A 23,713-nucleotide genomic window follows, 5' to 3' on the forward strand; every position below is an offset into this window, starting at 1 on the left:
TTTCAGATGGTTGACATTTGCTGATGAAGGAAAGATTTATGTCAAACCAGAAAGCAGTCCACATGTATACTAATACCAAGAAATATATAGCATTCTGCTATATAGGTATGTGAAAGATTTTTGCAAACCATTCGCCAGAATACTGTTATTATTGGTGTTTTAACACTTATGTCTAGCAGGCAGGCACAATATTTTTGGTTAAAAACTATTTTGTAATTAGGTAAATAGTTAATAGTAAGATTTACTTATTAACCATTTGTGAGAGTAAGGTGAATGTTCATGGTCTTTGATATTGAAATATTGCTGCCGAAACAGACCATCACTGATGTAATAGATGCTAATCTTTGATATTATTATGCGACAAATTACTTTTGGTTTAATTAGGACCAACTAATTATGTAGTTGTGCATTTAAATCTGCTATATTAATAGATGACAAAATCCATATCTGAATAGTAAGGATGAGTTCTGGCTGTAAAACTCTGCTAATTAATAAATGCTAGATATTGATCTCTGCTCTTAACTCAAAGTCACATATTAATTTATAAGCTGTAAGAATAAGATTCAATGACCTTCATGCTTCTTTCAGAGACAATATCGACATTAATGGATTGAAGCGACTTTGAGCTTGCTTCCCAAGCACATGGTTCTGGGTTCAGTTCTACTGCATGGCACCTTGGGCAAATGTCTTCTACTGTAGCGTTGAGCCAACCAAAGCCTTGTTAATGGATTTGGTTGACAGAAACTGAAAGAAGCCCACCATATGTATGTGTGTCTCGAGCTGGTAGAAACGTTAGTGCGCCGGGTGAAATGCTTAGCAGTATTTCGTCTGTCGTTACGTTCTGAGTTCAAATTCTGCCGAGATCGACTTTGCCTTTCATCCTTTCAGGGTCGATAAATTAAGTACCAGTTACGCACTGGGGTCGATATAATCGACTTAATCCATTTGTCTGTCCTTGTTTATCCCCTCTATGTTTAGCCCCTTGTGGGCAGTAAAGAAATATATTTATGTTTTCCCCCCCCCCACCACCACCACTTGACAACTGGTCTTGGTGTGCTCATGACCCCATAACTTAGTCATTCAGTAATGTTGAATGTCTTGTTTTCTGTGTTTACGACAGTCAAGTTTATAATTTCTGGGTTTTGTTTGTTTCATGAGGTGTAGTTTAACTGTTGCATGTATAAATTAAATAGTGTTGGAGATTGTTGCAGAGACAGTGATGGTGATGTTGTCATCATCGGCTGCGTCAGTGGAACTGTTGTTAGGGGTGGTGTGTTATTGTTGCTACTACTGTTATCCATCTCTGTGTGTTCAAACCTACCAGTCTTCTCTATTCTAGTGGGTGCATTTTTTTGTCTTCTTCTTTTCTTTCCTTTTAGAGGGTGGAGCAACTATTTGCCAATTATCTTCCTCTCCATCCCCTTCATTTTTGTTGTCACCCCTACCTCTAAATTTCAAACCTTGTCTCTATGTTAGAAATAATTTTTTAGATTGAGGCATGGGCACAATCATTAGGGCACGAGGAAAAATGCCTCACAGATTTGTCAAGCTGAACCAGCCAGCTAGCAGGAGATGTAGGGGTAGACCAAGGATGAGGTGGTCTCAGATGGGGCTGCCTAAAAATTAAGAAGTATGACAACTGCTTCTGGTTAGAATCTGTGGAAGGAGTGTCAGAGGACCCTACCTGTATGGCCCTCCCACAAATAGTGAACATAAATGGATAGATGGATAGATATTTGTATTTCTACTGGGATCTTTTCGGTTTGAACGGCAGTTTTTAAAAATAATTTCCACGTAACTAAACACTTTTAAACTTCGTATACTGGTAGAATGTGTTTATAAAACATCTTTTTCTCTTGGCTTTATTGAGAAAATTCTATAGTTTGTAAGACATTTGTTGTTGTTTTTTTCTTCAATTTCTGCAATTTCAACCAATCAATGACGTTTATTGAGGTAAAAAAACATTCTGTGCCATATGAATATGTCCCTCGTTTAAGAAACAGATTGGGTTTATTTACATTTCTGAAGAAAAAAAGATACCCTTCCCCTCACCCCTAAACCTAACTAACCCTAACCCTAAAACAGATTGAAATGCAATAGATCGATACTAGGGTCATAATTATGGGTGACAATTTCATATGACACCGCTAGAAAAAACTGCCGTTCAAACCGAAAAGATCCTTCTTCTGAGACTTGATAGATAGAATGACAGTTATATTACTCGATTATGAAACATGAAATATTTCCTCGTTGGACTTTAATATTTTCCCCTTATTTACTATAAATACTGGATGTTATTTACTGTGAACATAAAGAGATTATCAAATTTTCTTCATAGCTTCAATAACCAGAAATTACATCTTATGCCAAAACTATCTGATCATTTTCTAGATAATTCCAATACTTTAAGAGATGTAAATAATCCTTCACTGGGAATTAGACAAATTGCATGTCCATTCCTTGCCAATTTTCTGCTACTATTCTTGGAGATAATTTCTCCATGAAATTTCCGACTATTATTTGTCTGCAGAATTTCTTAAATGGTTTTTTTTTTTTTTTTTTTTTTTGGTGTGGGGAGCTATTTTCAGCCTTGTCCAGTCTAATATAATCACTAATAGTCTTTTAGGGTTTAGTATTATTACATCATCAATATTTTTTGTTTCAATTTTCATGTTTCAGTTTGTTTTGTTTTTTCCTTTTTTACTTCCTTTTTTGTTTGCAATTTCATATCTTTTGTTTTCTGGAGAATCAATCAGAAATTGTTTCTAGTTAATTGAGTCTATTTCAAGTGAAGGTCAACTGACTGACTGAATATAACACCCATTTGAGACTAGATTCATTATCAGACACATCACACATGCACACACACATCTATTATCACAATAATATAATTTATTATGTGATATTTTAAAATCATTATCCAAGTTTGTTGCTATTACCCTTTTATTTAAATGAAATAATTACTTGTGTTTTATCGAGATTAAAACACCAAGATTATTAAGTCAACTAATTTGATGTTATGGAAAGAAAATAACCGCAATAGTTATTACATAGCATAAATTGAAATTTTCCTGTCATGTTTTCAAAAAAAAATTTCTGACCTCAGTGTGTGTTTGTGTTTGTTTGTTTTGTGTGTGTGTGTGTCTGCGTGAATTTATTTTTAAAGCTACACCAAATACACATTTTGATTATTTCAGTTTGATCACATACTCGTGTCTATGATCAATTATGCATTTTTAAATGTCAGATTCAGTCTACAATGTTTCCTGCTTTATTTGGTATACAATTTATGGAAACATTTTCCTAGCCATTTGGCTACTTGGTTCTCATCTTTTACCAGCTGCCAACCTATCACATTTACTTCGTCTTATAAACAAAGGAAATAGATGTAAATAGATGTTAACAACTACCTCTTTTATATCCTTGAGATACTTCACCTTACCTTTGACTAGTTTCCATAGAACCAATTCTATTGAAAATCTGACATTCTGCTTTACACAACCAGGGTTCTCTTGTTGTAAATAAGTGTTGTTGTCCTTTATATTATCAAAGCTTCAGCTGTTTCTGACATGTGAACCCCCAGTCTAAGTTATCTACCTATATCTCCATGACTCAACAAGGACGCTTCTACATAGTCATTCAACTTGCTAAAAATAACAACCAGATTTCCCCAAACCATACTGTATAGTACATCATCATCATCATTTAACATCTGCTTTCCATGCTAGCATGAGTTGAATGGTTTGACTGGGGACTGGCAAACCAGATGGCTTCACCAGGCTCCAATCTTGATCTGGTTGAGTTTCTACAGCTGGATGCTCTTCCTAATGCCAACCACTCTGAGAGTGTTGTGGGTGCTTTTATGTGCCACCGGCATGAGGGTCAGTCAGGTGGTACTGGCAACGGCGATCCTCAAATGGTGTTTTTTAAATGCCACCTGCACAGGATCCAGTCCAGCAGCACTGGCAACGACCTCGCTCAAATGCTTTTTCATGTGCCACCGGCGGTGGCACAAGTGCCAGTAATGCGAGGCTGGGAACGATCACACTCAAATGGTGCTTTAGTACGTTTTTAAAAAAGAGTTTCATTGAATAACGAAATTCTGTATTCACTGTGCCTGAATAAAGTACAGGCTGGTTAAATTACAATGCCTTTGACCATAGATCAGATAGATCAGAGCTGATCTGATCCCAAGCTACAGCAATTTCTGATGGCACCATCTATTTCATAAACTGGAACTTTCCCATCAAACTGTTTTATCACTGCCTGTTTCAGTTGATCCTCCTCATCGTACATTCCATCAACTGCTCTATAAATCCATGTTGTGTTACATCTCCCCCACTTGTCCCTCTGTATCATATTAATGATTGTCACAGCGGTTCGGCAAAAGAGACCTGATAGAATAAGTACTAAGCTTACAAAGAATAAGTCCTGGGGTCGATTTGCACGACTATAAGGCGGTGCTCCAGCATGGCCACAGTCAAATGACTGAAACACATCAAAGAATAAAAGAAAATATATGTATGTCTCTGTTTAGATTTTGTTTCAGTCATTACACCGTGCCCACGCTGGAGCACCGCCTTGACAACACACACACACACACACATCCATCTTTTATTCCTTAACTTCTCACACACGAGTCATTCTTATCCCAGGCATGCACCATTTATATGAAGGGATTTTGAAAACACCCTTTAACTTAATCTCTTTCACAATCCCTACAACCTTACACTAAACACTTCTTGTACATGAAGAACATAAAGCTATAGCTTACCATCTTCCTAATCTCAGATCTTACTCTCCTCACAGAGACAACCAAATCCATAACATTGTTACCATTTCATATCAAAGGCTCTTTAAGGCCAGAAGCTACATCAGTTACATTCTGAACAACTATTTAGTTCAAGGTACAATTTATACCCTACTGCTTACATTTCTTGGATTAATCAGCCAGTACAGAGTACATCTAAAACAAAGGCCTTATATATTAGCAAACCTTCATTTGCTAACACACGCCAACCACAAGTATATACGGTTAAATTAAGACTCATATATGTCTTAAATGCTTAAGATTTTAGTGACCTCATATCTATGTAATTCAAAATATTAACAATAAAAATAAACCATAAAATATTTTTTTTTATTTTTGTATACTTCCATTTTATTTATATTTTGAAAGTTTTCTCCTATTCTTTTAATTACAAAGTCTTCGGTATTTCGTCTGCCGTTACCTTCTGAGTTCAAATTCCGCTGAGGTCGACTTTGCCTTTCATCCTTTCGGGTTCGATAAATAAAGTACCAGTTTCGCACTGGGGTCGATGTAATCAACTTAATCCCTTTGTCTGTCCTTGTTTGTCCCCTCTATGTTTAGCCCCTTGTGGGTAATAAAGAAATATATATATGTATATACATGTATACGACGAGCTTCTTTCAGATTCCATCTACCAAATCCACTCACAAGTCTTTGGTAGGCCCAAGGCTATTGTAGAAGACATTTGCCCAAGATGCCACACAGTGAGACTGAACCCAGAACCATGTGGTTCCTAAGCAAGCTACTTACCACACAGCCACTCCTGTGCTGATTTTGCTTAAATGGGTGATCCAGCATTGCATACAGACATAAGATTTCCTCCATCTCTTTCTATCCCTACAATAATTTTTACATCTCCATTAAACAAGCATAATGTACCCAATCCTCATCTGTCAAACGGAAGTCCTAAGATAATAACATTGTACAACCCTTTATGCTCAGACCTGCAATCCCCTGAAGCTTCCTCTCGAGCTGTATTTTCGTACATTTGAAAAAAGCAACTGTGACAATCTCTCCTAGCTGAAAAGACTTGCAAAAAAATATACGAGTAGACATAGCCCTCTCTTTTGAGCATATATAATGAAACCGTTCAAAATATATTGCAAATTCTGTTTCTCCAAATAATTCTTTCAATGAAATTATGAGAAATAAATTGCCATCACTCATAAATACATGTACACACACACACACACACACACACACATATTGACAGTTATTGTTGTTAAAATAGCTGTAGTATATCTAAAAAAAAACTTTCTTGTGATGATTGGCTGAGGTAAGTCTCTTGATAATAGGCACTATCTGAATACAATTACAACCTGAAAGTTTCTTATTAATAGAGATTAAATTGTAATAGAAATTTTTTCCACACATTCCCAAATATATCTAACTTTATAAATTCAATGCATGAGAACAAATTCACTTTGTGTGTGTGTATATTTGGCAAGATCTCAACAAAACTATGCCTAAGGGTTAATATAACACTTTGCAGTACTGGGCTTAAAATATTTCTATGAATAAACTTAGAATTGATTTTTGGTAACATGTTATTGGTTTTATGCTCTGATACCAGGAATTTAGTTCCACAATGTCACATCACTCTCTGCTGAATAGTTGATAAAAAAAAACAGGAAAAAAACCAAAAGAAATACCTTTAAGGATAGACTGCTTTTACTTATGAACAATTCTTGAATTTAGAAACTGGTTCTAGAAAAGTATATTATTAATAAAGGGAACAGTTGTGGTAGTACAACGTTTAGGTTTGAAATGAATCAACCCAAGTACTTATTTTTTAAGCTTTGTACTTATTCGAGCTGTTCTGTTAAGTAAGGGGGGCATAAATAAACCAATATCAGTTTCCAAGCAGTGGTAAGGGCCAAACATAAAGACACACAGACACAGATACACACACCACACACACACACACACATAATGGGCTTCTGTCACTTTCTGTCTACCAAATTCACTCACAAACCTTTGGTCTACCCAAGATTATAGTAGAAGACACTTGCCCTTGGTGCCTTGCTGTGGGACTGAACCTGGAACCAATTGGTTTCGAAGCAAACTTCTTACCACGCAGCCCTGTCTGCACATTTAGTTAAAATTTATTAAAAACAAAATAAAAAAAATATCTAAAAATGTTGTTAATTCTTCCTTAAGACTTCTCGAATTATCACTAAAAAGAAAATAAATAGTGCCTTGTTGCTATACACTAAAATATCTGTTATGGTATAAAATTAATATGCTCTCGAGATCTGTTTAAGGAATCAAGAATTAAATAACAAGTAAACAAGACTTGTCCTAATTGCAAGATCAATAAGTGATCAGTTTTAAAAATAGCTAAATGAAAAGAAGGCTAAGAGGATTATGTTATTAAAATGTTAAAACAATAGAAGTCTTACACCAAAATTTGTTATGTTCCAATGCTATGAATCTGGCTTAATCTCCATGCCATCATCTTGGAACGTTATCTCATGCCTTTGATTTATTTTACTTTTTCTATATTTTGTGGAAACATTTTTAATAAAATAGAATAACACACACACACACACAAATGTTTTATTTTTCAAAAAATAATTTTAGGCATGGCTGTACGGTAAAAAGCTTGTTTCCCAAACACATAGTTCTGAGTTCAATCTCACTGTGGCACCTTAGACAAGTGTCTTTTACTATAGCTTCAGGCTGACCAAAGCCTTGTGAGTGGATTTGGTAGACAAACGTTAGCACGCTGGGCGAAATGTTTTGCGGTATTTCGTCTGTCTTTACGTTCTGAGTTCAAATTCCGCCGAGGTCAACTTTGCCTTTCATCCTTTCGGGGTCCATAAATTAAGTACCGGTTATGCACTGGGGTCGGTGTAATCGACTTAGTCCCTTTGTCCCCTCTGTGTTTAGCCCCTTGTGGGCAATAAAGAAATAAGAAATTCAAAAGAAGCCCGTTGTGTGTGTGTGTGTGTGCGCGTGTGTGCGCACCTTTGTCTCTGTGTATGTTCCCTACTATTGCTTGACAACCATCACTGGTGTGTTTACATCCTTGTAACTTAATAGTTTAGTAAAAAAACACTGATAGAATAAATACTATGTTTTAAAAAATAAGTACAAAGTTTGATTCATTCAACTAAAAACTCTTTCAGACAAGTGCCCTAGCATGGCCACAGCCTAATGTCTGAAACAAGTGAAAGATAGAAGATAAAAGACAAATTGTTATAAACTTCAGATCTTATTGGTAAACATGTTGATTAGATTTAACCTTTTGGACAATGGTTATTGTTAGTTGCTTCTGGTTCCATTCTTTTGTCTTTTTACAAGTTAATATGAATGAACATATTATTGTCACCATCCCATTTCGGGGTTTGTCTCATTCAGTTTCTTTCTTCCTCATTTTACTTCTGTTTTTCATTCACATACTGTGATGGTTAACTTTGAATTTATAAATCAATATTCTATACCAGCATCTTCCTCCATTTTATAGTTTTTTTTCTTAAATCACATAATTAAAATATATACATAATATGGTCATATTTATATTACTATTTAGCAGAAGCAACGGAGTGACTCAAAAGCTGAGAGTTTCATGCATTGACATTTATCACCAAACCTCTACATAACATGGTTCTAATTTCTATGGATTTATGCCACAAAATTATATACCTATTTCTTTACTGCCCACAAGGGGCTACACACAGAGGGGACAAACAAGGACAGACAAACGGATTAAGTCCGATTATATCGACCCCAGTGTGTAACTGGTACTTAATTTATCGACCCCGAAAGGATGAAAGGCAAAGTCGACCTCAGCGGAATTTGAACTCAGAACGTAACGGCAGACAAAATACGGATACTTAGTATTTATTTATTATGCATGTCTATTTATTGTTTACCTTATACTTGCTTTGGTCATTGAACTACAGCAATGCTGGAACACTGCTTTGAAGGGTTTAGTCATACGAATTGACCCTAGTACTTAGTTTTAATTCTGTTAGTCTCTTTTGTTGACCCACTCTTATTGGTGGAGAAACAAACCAACTCTGGTTCATTTGTCAAGCGATGTTAGGGAACAATCACAAAGTTACATACAAACACAGATATATATGTATGTACGTAGTCATAAAGCAAGACAGATGAGTGACAACCTGGCCACTGGTGGTGGTGCTACACACCATACTAATCATATCTGTCAGGCATGTGGAAGAGAGTGTAATTTAGCAGGAGGACTTAAACGACATGCAAAGGTACATGAAGCCCAGTTACAACTACAGCCAGCTATTAACGGTAAAGGTTTTAGCTGCCAATTCTGTACAAGACATTGTAGATCTTTAGCTGGGCTAAAAACTCACATTCGATCACAGCACCAGCAACAGTTAAGCTTCGTGCAATGGTCATACTCGATAATGAGGGGGCAGCCATCATGTATGTATGTATGCACACTCACACATGGTGGCCTTCTTTCAGTTTCCCTTTACCAAGTGCTCTCTCAAGGTGTTGTTTGTCCTATGGCTAGAGAAGGCACCTGCTCAAGATGCTAGAAAGTGGTGCTGAACCTTGTGGTTGAAAAGCAAGCTTCTTAACCACATAGCAAATAAGATACACATAAATTCAAAGAAATCCATCATGACATGTGAAGAAGATAAGGAAAAGAAGATGAAAAAAAAAAAGGAGGGGGTGAAATGGTGATAATGTTGCATACATATCAGGTAAAAAGAATGGAAACTTGGTGGTGATTAATGATGACCAATGTCAGAAGGTCAAGGTCAATCAGCACATATACAGCCAACTCACATGTCTACACCTTGAAACATATAAGACTTGCTACTAACTAAATTTCAAACAGTTACAGTGGAGCCATATTAGTGACCAGGTGAGAGTGGGCCAATGGAAGTTTGGATATTTCAAGAAATAAATGAAAAAGTTAATTTGTGTTCATGATGTCATAATGAGGATCTGATCAAAACACTTAGCAATTAAAAAAATAGGAGAAAATTTTTCAATTATAGATTAAATGTAAGTATACAAAAATAAACATTATTTTCCATCTAACTACTAGTTTTGTTTCACTTTGAAAAATAAAAATTTATTTAATGGTTTATTATTGCTTATGTTTTGATTTACATATGTATGGGGTGGGGGTGGTGTCAAAATCTTTTAAGTGCTTAAGGCCCCTATGGGTTTCGAATGGTTAATATCGCTCTTTCATGATCTAATTATTTCAGTTTCACAATGAAGTCTCAAATCAAGTTACTTGGCTAGACAAACACAATTTCAAAATATTTATCTACATCTGGAAATGGTCTAAATTAATTATGTGATGCTGCTTGGCACTAATGACTTCTTATTACCCAGTGTGTTCTTTCTTAATAGATGGCAGGGCACAATCTTTAGCAACTCAAACGAGCATTCAGAAGTTCCCCTCATTGACTCAATTAGTGATTGGATTAGGTCTCCTAGTGTCTTACTATAATAGTCTATTCCTCAACATTAGGTGATGATACTTACTTCAGTCATGTTGTTTTATGTCCATTAACAAACAGACATAAAATAAATAGATGTACAGTACTAATTTGGACACTAGTCTAATTTCAGACTCATTAATGGTGGAGGCACATGGCCTAGTGGTTAGAGCAGTGGACTCGAGGTCGAGGGATTGCGGGTTCAAATCTCAGACCGGACAATGTGTGTGTTTATGAGCGAAACACCTAAGCTCCACGTGGCCCCGGCAGAAGGTAATGGCGAAACCTTTGCTGACTCTTTCGCCTCAACTTTCTCTCACTCTTTCCTCCTGCATCTAGCAGCTCACCTGCAACAGACTGGCGTCCCGTCCAGCTATACGCCAAGAAACAGGGAAACCAGCCCTTATGAGCCAGGCATGGCTTGAGAAGGAGCAAACAACAAACAACAGACTGATTAATCTGAACATTTTATTGTAAGAAAATTAGAAATCTTGGTTTCAAATTTTGGTACAAGGCCAGCAATTTCAGGCTAAGGGTGAATCGATTATATTGATCTCAGTGTTTAACTGGTACTGAATTTATTGACCCTGAAAGGATGTACCTCAGCAGAGTTTGAACTCAGAATGTAACAAAATGCTGCTAGGCAATATGTCCACCGTGCTAATGATCCTACCAGCTTGCCACCTTCTGAGAAAATTCAAAAGATTAATATGATGAAAGGCTGAGAAGACCGTGGGATTCCATAGAGATGGCAGAAGATAAGAGTAGATAGTATTGTAACAGGAATGAAACTGTTGAGGTTCCAAGAAAAGGTGCAGGAGTGGCTGTGTGGTAAGTAGCTTGCTTACCAACCACATGGTTCCAGGTTCAGTCCCACTGCATGGCACCTTGGGCAAGTGTCTTCTACTATAGCCTCGGGCCAACCAAAGCCTTGTGAGTGGATTTGGTAGATGGAAACTGAAAGCAGCCCATTATATATATATATATATATATATATATATATATATATACATTACATACATTCAAAATGTGACTGCGTGTGTACTGTTGGCGATTTTTTTTCCTCTGTCTTCCCTTCTCTGGATCTTTCCTTCTCCTATGTTTCCGACGAAGAGCTCCGCTTGAAATGTTAAACCCTCCTTCTTCCCTTCCTTCCTGAGCGTCCAATAATACTATATTTGTTCCACGTCCTCGCGTTGTTGTGTTTTCTCTTTGTGTTTTCATGTTTGGATTAACTATATGTATGTATATATATATATATATATATATATATATATATATGTGTGTGTGTGTGTGTGTGTATATGTTTGTGTGTCTGTGTTTGTTCCCCCAACATTGCTTGACAACTGATGCTGGTGTGTTTACATCCTAGTAACTTAGTGGTTTGGCATAAGAGACCGATAGAATAAGTACTAGGCTTACAAAGAATAAGCCCTGGGGTCGATTTGCTCGACTAAAGGTGATGCACCAGGATGGCTACAATCAAATGACTAAAACAAGTAAAAGAGTAATAGTGGAACCTAAATAGTGCCATTTAACCAATTATCTCCTGGTTTGTTGTATGAGAATGGGTATGGAAATTTATAAGCTAATTTCAACAGGGTTCCCTGCTCTCTTATTTGGTAGTCTCTAAGGAAGCTAGGAATAGAGAAGTGGCTCGTTAGAGTATTTCATGCCATGTACAACGATGCTGTCAGTAAGGTGAGAGTTGGCCTTGAATACAGTGATGAATGTAACGTGCAAGTTGGAGTTCACCAGGGATCAGTCCTTAGTCCATTCTTATTCATCATAGTTCTCCAGGCCATAACAGATGAATTCAAAACTGGATGTCCATGGGAACTACTATTTGCTGATGATCTGGCTCTTATTGCAGACTCTGAAGTAGAATTGGAAAGGAAGTTCCGGGTTTGGAAGCAAAACCTCGAATCAAGAGGCCTTAAAGTTAAATTAGCTAAGACTAAAGTTGTTGTTAGTGCAAAAGGAGATTAGACTCTCATTCTGGCTGGTAAATGGCCCCATTCTATATGTGGGGAAAGGTGAAAGATGTAGCTTCATTTACTGCACCAAGTGTAAGCTATAGACACATAAGCAATGCAGTGGAATCATAGGAAGGTTATCAGATAAGGTCGCCTCTGTGTGTGGCAGATGTGCAGGAACAGTAAGTGCTAAGAGCTCGAGGGACTTAAATTCTCTCAAATGCCCAGGAGGTTTTCTTGAGGTAGTAGATAGTTTCTACTATTTAGGTGACTAAGCAACGAGCTGGCAGAACCGTTAGCATGCCAGGCAAAATGCGTAGCCATATTTCGCCTGCCATTACGTTCTGAGTTCAAATTCTGCTGAGGTCAACTTTGCCTTTCATCCTTTCAGCGTCGATAAATTAAGTACCAGTTGCACACTGGGGTCGATGTAATCGACTTAATTCGTTTGTCCCCTTCTATGTTTGTGGGTAGTAAAGAAACATATTTAGGTGACTAAATTAGTAATGGTGGTGGATGCTCTGAAAGTATTGTTTCTAGAATACGAATAGGGTAGAGGAGGTTCAGAGAAATACTACCTCTGTTGGCAGCAAAAGAACTTTCTCTCAGAGTGAAAGGTAGATTGTATGATGCTAGAGTGAAAGCGGCTGTGCCACATGGTAGTGAGACATGGGCACTGACTGCGAAGGACATGTGTAGGCTGGAGAGGAATGAAGGTAGTATGCTCCATTGGATTTGCAACGTCAGTGAGCATGACCGGCAAAGTACAACTGTGTTGAGAGAAAAGTTAGGCATAAGAAGGGTTAAATGTGGTATGCAAGAGAGGAGAATGCATTGGTTTGGACATGAGATGCACATGAGTGAAGACAGCTGTATACAGAAGTGCCTGTTTTGCTGAAAGTGGATAGTAACTGTGGATGAGGGAGACCCAAGAAGACATGGGATGAAGTGGTGAGGACTGATCCTGGGATGCTGGAGCTCACAAAGGAAATGACAGTGAACTGAGATGTTTGGTGATATAAGGTTCTGGAGGAGACCCGTCCACGAAACTGAGTGCTAGAAGAGTTGTGTCCCACCCACATGTAACAACACACTTTTCAACCACAGTGTTTTCTGGCTCTGTAACAGCTATACTCTTTACTCTTTTACTTGTTTCAGTCATTTGACTGCGGCCATGCTGGAGCACCGCCTTTAATCGAACAACTTGACCCCGGGACTTATTCTTTTGTAAGCCCAGTACTTATTTTATCGGTCTCTTTTGCCAAACCGCTAAATAACGGGGACGTAAACACACCAGCATCGGTTGTCAAGCAATGCTAGGGGGACAAACACAGACACACAAACATACATGCACACACATATATATATACATATATATGACGGGCTTCTTTCAGTTTCTGTCTACCAAATCCACTCACAAGGCATTGGTCGGCCCGGGGCTATAGCAGAAGACACTTGCCCAAGGTGCTACGCAGTGAGACTGAACCCGGAACCATGTGGTTGGTTAGCAAGTTACTTACCACACAGCCACTCCTGCGCCTAGTAACCAAAGCAACTAATTTTCTTTCAATTATATTTTTTCTTATAGGTCATTTATTATTAATTACATTACAAATGTAGATAGCTTTGTTAACACCTAAATATAATTTCCATCTTCATGTAATTTAGACATTGTTCTTAATGGGTTTAGAATATCTTTAATCATATACATTTCTTTTGTTTTTATTGAAAGACCGAAGTTCAATAGATCTGATATTTGAATAATGCTCCATTATCACAGCTTTCTCAATTGATAACCATTGTAAAACTATTGTCATTCTATCTCATCCCATCTTTAAATGGATGATATTAAGCATCATTAAAAAAATGTTAATAGTGATGATCAGATACGTATTCAGTTAGAAAACTGGTTTCATTGGGAGGAAATACTTTTCCTGTATATACCTGCTCTCTACATTGACTTAATAAATGTTTCTCCCGTAGATAAGTTAGTAACTCTTAGTATAAGTAATACAAGTTTCTTCAGTAGATAACTGTTACCTTTGTATAGTAATACATGTTTGTCCTATAGCTAGCTGCTGTTTTAGTTAGTGAATACATTTGTCTTGTTGATAATTAATGCATTACTGTGACAATACATGTTTCTTCAAAGGTGGTGAGCTGGCAGAAACGTTAGCATGCTGGGTGAAATGCTTAGCAGTATTTTGTCTGTACATTTTGAGTTCAAATTCTGTCAAGGTCAATTTTGCCTTTCATCCTTTCGGGGTCGATAAATTAAGTACCAGTTGCGTACTGGGGTTGATCTAATTGACTGGTCCCCTCCCCCAAAATTTGGGGTCTTGTGCCTCGAGCAGAAAAGAATACATTTCTTCAAAGACAGTGAGTGAGCAAAAATGTTAGCATGCCAAGTGAAATGCTCAGCGGTATTTCATCTGTCTTTACGGTCTAAGTTCAAATTCTGCCAAAATCAACTTTGCCTTTCATCCTTTCGGGATCGATAAATTAAATACCAGTTGCATACTGGAGTTGATCTAATTGACTGGTCCCCTCCCCCCAGATTTTAGGCCTTGTGCCTAGAGCAGAAAAGAATACATGTTTCTTCAGTAGATGACTGCTATCTTAATAATGTAATGCACTTTTGTCCTGTAGCTAGCTGCTATTTCAGTTTGCATTTGTCCTGTGGCATATTGCCTAGCAGCATTTTGTTACATTCTGAGTTCAAACTCTGCTGAGGTTGACTCTGCCTTTCATTCTTTCAGGGTCAATAAATTCAGTACCAGTTTAAACACTGAGATCAATATAATCGATTCACCCTTACCCTGAAATTACTGGCCTTGTGACAAAATTTGAAACCAACATTTCTAATTTTCTCACAAGGAATGAAAATAAAAAGTTCAGTCTGAAATCATACTAATGTCCAAATTACAACTGTACATCAATTTATTTTAGCTAGCATTTATCCTGTAGCTAGCTGCTATTTTTAACATGCATTTGTCCTGTAGGTAGCTGCTGTTTTTAACATGGTTTGTCCTGTAGCTAGCTGCTATTTTCAACATGCATTTGTCCTGTAGCTAGCTGCTATTTTTAACATGCACTTGTCCTGCAGCTAGCTGCTATTTTAACATGGTTTGTCCTGTAGCTAGCTGCTATTTTTAACATGCATTTGTCCAGCGGGTAGCTGCTGTTTTTAACATGCATTTGTCCAGTAGGTAGCTGCTGTTTTTAACATGCATTTGTCCTGTAGCTAGCTGCTATTTTAGTATGATAATACATTTGTCCTGTTAATAATTACTTACATTACTATGATAATACATATTTCTTCAGTAGATAACTGCTATTTTAGTATGGTAAGACACATTTGTCCTATAGATAACTGCTATCTCAGAATGGTCAGCACATTTCTTCTATAGAAAGCTGCTCCCTTACTATAGCACTACATGTTTCTCATGTAGGTAGCTGCTACCTTAGTATTGTGATACATGTTAGTCCTGTAGGTAGTCGTTATCTTAATGTTTCCATTATATCTGAATTCTGTTTAGAAAGTGGCAGGTGATCAATAAGAAGAAATAATTTTATTAGGTTTTCAAGCATTGAACTGATTGAGACGTTCTGTATATTTGACAGACAAGTGATAAATTAATTCTTCATTCCAATTAAACGCTTTTTTTTTGCTTTTTTTTTTTTTTTCACTTTTACTATAATTTAGTCAAAATGCTACTGGTCCTTTTCACTGTTCGTTAATTAGAAATTGTTTAACAATCTGTCAAATTTATGATTTTCACCTGTTATCTTGTCAATAAACCACATTGCTGGCTGGCCCAATCAATGATGGATCTTAGTTGTAAAGCCTGTGTGTATTTTCTGTCATTATTTCAGTGTCTGACATTCTTTTGTAATGGTGGTCGCTATAATTATCATCATCATCATCATCATCATCATCTCTTCAGTCAGTGACGGAATCTTCATATGGTCTTTTTAGCTTGCTTGATTTAGCAGTAAAATTTCCGTCTCATTAAATCTCACCACCTTTAACAAGGACACTGAATAATGTATCTTTAGATAATCTTAAAAAGATAAGATGGCCATAGCTGAAGTACCTCTGACCAAAGATTTGCTCAATCAAGATTAGCGTGGGGTTAAGCAACAACAAAAACATTTTTATCTTTTATTCTCCTTTATAGATCCCTATTCGAAAACATAAGGACACTGATATTGTGTCATATAGCCAGCTGGAGACGATGTTTCCTGGGGTTAAACAACAGTAGCAATCGTCCCTTTCAGGACAGTCGCATTATGTTGGCAAATAGCCTTTACTTTAAAGAATTTTTACTGAATATCTCTCTTTGAGACATTTAGAAATAACAATATTTCTTATTTCTTTATTGCCTCCAAGGGGCTAAGCATAGAGGGGACAAACAAGGACAGAAAATGGATTAAGTCGATTACATCAACCCCAGTGTGTAACTGCTACTTAATCTATCGACCCTGAAAGGATGAAAGGCAAAGTTGACCTCGGCGGAATTTGAACTCAGAACGTAAAGACAGACGAAATAACTCTAAGAATTTTGCCCAGCACGCTAACATTTCTGCCAGCTTGCCGCCTTAGAAATAACAATATTTCTATTTTAAAACAATGATATTTCTATTTTACAAAAAACAGTTCTTCAGATATCCTCATGTATTAATATATTCTTTAATTTCATCATTATCATTGTTTTAACATCCATTTTTCCATGCTTGCATGGATCCAACAGAAGTCACTGAGTCAGATTTTCTATAGCCATATGTTTTTCTTGCTGTCAAGACTTGTCACCAGTTGACCAGTCTGGTATGGAGAGGTAGCAATTTTTCGTTCATTTTTGCAATTTCATGGCAACAGGTTCCTGCTGTAATGGTTTTTCTGGGTTTCAAGAAGTTATAGTGAATGAGTCCAGCAGTACACCCCCAAACAGTCATCATAACTTTCTTTTCGAAGAGCTCAGGTTTAAAGGTTTTCAGTGCTTCATTTTGGTCCAACCACTGCAAAGAACATTTTTTATTATTGTACAGAATCCACTTTTCATCGCATGTTACAATACGGTCAAGAAATGAATCTGTCTGGTTACGGAGAAGCGACGAGCAAATTTCATATCTGGTCATTTTCTGCTTTTCATTCAAATCGCGTGGTACCCTTCTCTGATTTTCCAATTGCATGCTAATGGTTGCAGGTAGTTTTCTGACTAACCTGAAGTTCTTTTGCCAGTTGTCGAGTAGGTTTATGTGAATCTTTCTCAATGACGGTCTTTACTTGACCAGCATCGATGACAGATGGGTATCCACTATGCTCACGATTTTCAAGGCTCAGGGCTCCACTGCAAAATCATTTAAACCATTTTCACTCACTGGTCATTTCCACATCAAACATTTCATTGATATCGCGAGCAGTTTCAGCTGCTTTGCATCCTTTTTTGAAGTTGAATAGTAAAATTGCTCGAATATCGCGCTTTGACAGTTCCACTTCAGATGATTGTAATAACGGTGAAAAAAATATCAAATGTTAATTTGTTGATGCATTTGGGCAAGTCTATGTCTGTATTATCAGACAACTGCAAAAAAATGTTTAAAAAACAAATTCAGAACTCTGCAAGAATCTGGTACAAATTCTTCATCATTCAAAACATTCCATACATTTTACTCAATGTAATAGAATCATACAATATCCATACAATATTATATGCTATCATACAGTATTCACACATTATGATAGCATCTCATATGATATCACACTATATATTTTCCCACATTATAATACTAAATCCACACCGTACCATCCATGCTTATATGTTTATCCATACAGTATCCAGATAGTATAGTTCTATATCATACAATATGGTATATCATCATAGTTTCATACACTGTCAGCCAATATTAACATTGTATCATCAATATCCAGGCAATATCCATTCAATATTATACAGTAGCCTCTTCATAATCATTCAGTATTCATTCATTACATGCACAGTATTCATGCTATATCCTCACATAGCAACACATAATCAATATAGATACTAATAGTAGCCAATGACTATAATCAAGTTACAATGAGATATCAAAGTGATTGGTGATATCAACAACATACCAACCTATGTTGTATACTTTTTACTCTTTTACTTGTTTCAGTCATTTGACTGCGGCCATGCTGGAGCACCGCCTTCAGTCGAGCAAATCGACCCCGGGACTTATTCTTTGTAAGCCCAGTACTTATTCTATCGGTCTCTTTTTGCCGAACCGCTAAGTGACGGGGACGTAAACACACCAGCATCGGTTGTCAAGCAATGCTAGGGGGACAAACACAGACACACAAACACACACACACACATATATATATATATATACGACAGGCTTCTTTCAGTTTCCGTCTACCAAATCCACTCACAAGGCATTGGTCGGCCCGGGGCTATAGCAGAAGACACTTGCCCAAGATGCCACGCAGTGGGACTGAACCCGGAACCATGTGGTTGGTTAGCAAGCTACTTACCACACAGCCACTCCTACGCCTATGTGTATGTGTGTGTGTGTGTGTGTGTGTGTGTGGTAGAATCTATAAGCAAGAATATTTAACCCTTTAGCATTTAAACTGGGCATACTTGACCAAAATATTCTAACTGTTCTATATTGAAACTGGCCACACCCAGTCACTCAACCAGGGTCCGTATGACCCTTGAGGGTCCACATAAGACTTTGTTGTTAAAATTTATCTGCAATATATTGATTTATACTTCTACAATACACAATATATTTTTACCGATTTTTTTTTTTTTTTTTTTTTTTTTCCTAATTCCTAATTATGCTCAATTATTAAGATATAATGAGACTTTTTTTTAAACACTGAATGGCTATGAGAGTCCCTTAGAGTGAAATAGGAATGAAAGGGGTCCATAAACAAGAAAAAATGGTTGAGAAACACTGCTCTAGAATATCATTCTAAAGTAAACAATCACTTTATAGAAATACCAAAGCCTTGAGATATTCTTTTATTTGTTTCAGTCATCTGACTGCAGCCATGCTGGAGCACCGCCTTTAGTTGAGCAAATCGACCCCAGGGCTTATTCTATCGGTCTCTTTTGCTGAACTGCTAAGTTACAGAAACATAAACACACCAGTATCGGTTGTCTAGCGAAGTTGGGGGGGACAAACACAGACACAAACATATACACACACATACATATATATATATATATATATATATATATAATATATATATATATATATATATACGATGGGGTCCTTTCAGTTTCTGTCTACCAAATCTACTCACAAGGCTTTGGTCAGCTCGAGACTATAGTAGAAGACACTTGCCCAAGGTGCCATGCAGTAGGACTGAACCCAGAACCGTGTGGTTCGTAAGCAAGCTACTTACAACACAGCCACTCGTATGGTGCTTCTAGGCATACTTCATTATTGAACAGCCTGCCAAGACCACCACACACACACACACACACACACAATCACACACAATATACATAAGCCAATTATATTAGTTGCAATATTCAAATGATATTTTATTGACACGAAAAGAATAAAAAAATAAATTCAACTGTGGTGGGATTTGAACTCAGAATGTAAAGAAATGTAACTAAATATTACAGCTCATTTGTCCAATGCTCCACTGACACTGACACTCCATCAAACATAGCTTCTATTTCAGATGTTGAATAGCAGTATTCTGCTCTGTTCTTACAGTAATTATTGAAGTTATCAGTATTAATACATAGTCTAATCACAATGGGATTCGACAATCTATAAATGCCATGCTAATACAATAAACTTCTCAAATAATGGTAACCTCCCTCGAGGATTCGAGATGCTGTTACTGTGAATTTCCCATTGTCTAGGAAGTTTTATTAAATGCATTTGTTACATACATAAAAGGCTACATTAAATAAGAAATAAAGATACAGTTTGATGACTAGTGTTTTATTAGCTACTGAATACGCAGTAAACAATATGGGGCAGCAAGGGATGTCTTGTAAGAATAAAAACCATGTCAGAAATGCCAAACAGAAATAAAATTTAAGACGAAAACGCTAAAACACTGTTCATGCTAAATAATTACTACATGTTTATTACATGGTAATGACATGAATGAAACAGACCCTGAGTGAGTGCTACATAATTACTACATGATTATTGTGTGGTAATGATGCAATGAGCAAGTACGCCACATGTGTTTGATAAAGGCTACATGTTTATTGTGCAGTAATTGTACTGTACAGAAATAAGTGGAGCAAGTATTTTCAAATAAATGAAAAATATTTTTTTACACTAAAAGAATTTCCAAAAGTTGTTTGAATTCTCCAGCCTGAATGACTGATCTATAAATATGCTATGTGAGTGAAATATGTAGACAAAATCTGTGTGGAAGCCTAACTTTTTATCTCTTTGCTTCTTTCAGTCATTTGACTGTGGCCATGCTGGAGTACCACTTTGAAGGGTTTTAGTCAAACAAATTGACTCCAGGACCTACTCTTTTCTCTAAGCCTGGTACCTATTCTATCAGCCCTTTTTTGGCCAAACTGCTAAGTTACAGAGACATAATCACACCAACACCAGTTGTCAAGCAGTAGTGGGGGGCAAACACAGACACAAAGACACACACATAGATACATATATATACATATATATGTGATGGGCTTCTTTCAGTTTCTGTCTACCAAATCCATTCACAAGGATTTGGTCAGCCCGAAGCTATTATAGAAGATTCTTGCCCAAGGTGCCATGCAGTAGGACTGAACCCGGAACCATGTGATTGTGGAATATTTTTAACAAAAGCAGTTTCATCAGTGTTGTATAATTAATCAGTTGCTATGCTGGTCCTTGACGACAACTGCATGAAATGACATTCGGGTTATAATTTACTAGCAATGTGCTGTTTATTATTTCATGGCATACCTTACCATGAAAGTAAACAGTTTGTGTTCTCCAAATACATTTAATCTTTAAAATCTTAAGCTTTGGCTGAAATAATTATCATAGATAGCTATACCTTCCAATTGCATCATAAAAAGACACTTGTGCGATATTTTATCGAAGTTTTCACATTTCGGTTTCTGCAGACTGCTCCAATTTGCTATTTTATTGTTAAACTCGGAACATGCTACAAAATCCAAAAGCTTTCAAGTCTTTTAATGTCACATAAAGACGACAATGAGAATTCTAAGTTATATTCTTTCATTAACATATTTCTACTTATTATGTTTCACTTCACTTTATTTTCAATATCTAGTTCATCAATAAGTTTCAACGTATTCTTTTGTCCCTTCTTCTCACTAACTTTAAATATCCTGATGGGGACGTATGATAATAAAATAATTTTAACACTGCATTAGATGCTTCGCACAAATAACGGCAGCGAATGTAAAGAATTGAACAATAATGCCTGTAGTTTTCTTTATTGTCAAACAATTTTCAAAAATGTCATTTGCTATTCTGCAGAATGTTAATTTGAACATTGATATGTTGTAAAGCTGTTCTGCATTCTGGTATAATATGAATTGGGATTCAGATTCTGGAAGGATAATACTTAAAGGGTTTGTGGTTTACTGAAGATTTGTTGCATATATCATCATCATCATTTAACGTCCGCTTTCCATGCTAGCATGGGTTGGACGGTTCAACTGGGGTCTGGGGAGTCCGAAGGCTGCACCAGGCCAGTCGGATCTGGCAGTGTTTCTACAGCTGGATGCCCTTCCTAACGCCAACCACTCTGAGAGTGTAGTGGGTGATTTTATGTGCCACCGACACATAAACGCATATTTTTTTTATATATGTGTATATGTATGGCTGTGTGGTAAGTAGCTTGTTTACCAACCACATGGTTCCGGGTTCAGTCCCACTGCGTGGCACCTTGGGCTAGTGTCTTCTACTATAGCCTCGGGCCGACCAAAGCCTTGTGAGTGGATTTGGTAGACGGAAACTGAAAGAAGCCCGTCGTATATATGTATATATAGTATATATATATATATATATATATGTATATATATATTATATATATGTATATATGTATATATGTATATATATATATTATGTATATATATATATATATATATATATGTATATATATATATGTATATATATATATATATATATATATGTATTATATATATATATATATATAGTATATATATATATATATATGTATTATATATGTATATATGTATATATATGTATAATATGTATATATATGTATATATATGTAATATATAGTATATATATATAATATGTATATATATATATATATATATATATATGTATATATATATATATGTATATATGCGTGTGTGTGTTTGTGTGTCTGTGTTTGTCCCCCTAGCATTGCTTGACAACCGATGTTGGTGTGTTTATGTCCCCCGTTACTTAGCGGTTCGGCAAAAGAGACTGATAGAATAAGTATTGGGCATACAAAAGAATAAGTCCTGGGGTCGAGTTGCTCGATTAAAAGGCGGTGCTCCAGCATGGCTGCAGTCAAATGACTGAAACAAGTAAAAGAGAGATATATATACATGTATAAAAATATATAAATATATAAGTCCAGCAAAATTTAGATTCAAATGAATATGGTACTTAAGCTAGATGCACCAGAATTTTGTATGGTGTTTTCCATATAAATCCATGGGGTGATTATAATCAAAATAAGCAACAAGAATAACTTCAGTAATTTGGTATGATCGTTTCACGCTACATCATTTTATTAAATGTTGTAAGTATTGCAACAGTTTTAAAATGTTGAGCATTAATAGAGGTTTTCCATTAATACATAATTTTCATATCAATATTAAATGTTCTAAGTATTACAACAGTTTTAAAATGTTGAGCAATCATCAGCTATTAATAGAGGTTTTCCATTAATACATAATTTTCATATATATATATATATATATATGCAAAGTGTTGTAAGTCCAAAATGTTGTTTTTGCAGAAAACAAAAAATAGATTGACCATTCCATAGCAAAACTGTTGTACTGCATTTTGACAATTTTTGATATTTTGGCATCTGAAGCAACTGGAGATATGATAGTTTAACCAAAAGAACCGGCTATTGCAAGCAAAAATAAATGTAGAAAAAATGTTTGGGGCCAAATTTGGACATACCACAGTTTAACATAATAGCAATGGTATATATATATATATTATATATATATATATATATGTATGTATATATGCATATATGTATAAGTGTGTGCATTTGGAATGGATTGCCACATGGTTCCAGGTTCAGTCCCACCATGTGGCACCTTGGGCAAGTGCCTTCTATCAAATCCACTCACAAGTCATTGGTTGGCCTGAGGCTATAGTAGAAGACACTTGCCTAAGGTGCCACTCAGTGGGAATGAACCCGGAACCATGTGGTTGGTAAGCAAGCTACTTGCCACACAGACACTCCTGTGCCTACATTACTTTGAGTTAACCATGGCTTATCTCATAGCATCAAAATTTTGGTGATA

The 23,713-nt window shown here is 36.3% G+C and overlaps 1 protein-coding gene and 1 long non-coding RNA gene across 4 annotated transcripts in view; both read left to right on the top strand.

Annotated features, from left to right (window-relative positions):
• LOC118767603 (putative mediator of RNA polymerase II transcription subunit 26) overlaps positions 1–23,713 on the top strand; it is a 243,451-nt gene that overhangs the window by 203,092 nt on the left and 16,646 nt on the right. The gene's annotated exons all lie outside the window — the stretch shown is intronic.
• LOC118767605 lies at positions 11,930–23,228 on the top strand. Its single transcript, XR_005003525.1, has 3 exons — positions 11,930–12,082; positions 15,976–15,980; positions 23,218–23,228. It is a non-coding gene; the product is annotated as an uncharacterized LOC118767605 (long non-coding RNA).

The sequence above is a fragment of the Octopus sinensis genome, linkage group LG23 (assembly GCF_006345805.1).
Source record: "Octopus sinensis linkage group LG23, ASM634580v1, whole genome shotgun sequence".
Lineage (NCBI taxonomy): Eukaryota > Metazoa > Mollusca > Cephalopoda > Octopoda > Octopodidae > Octopus > Octopus sinensis.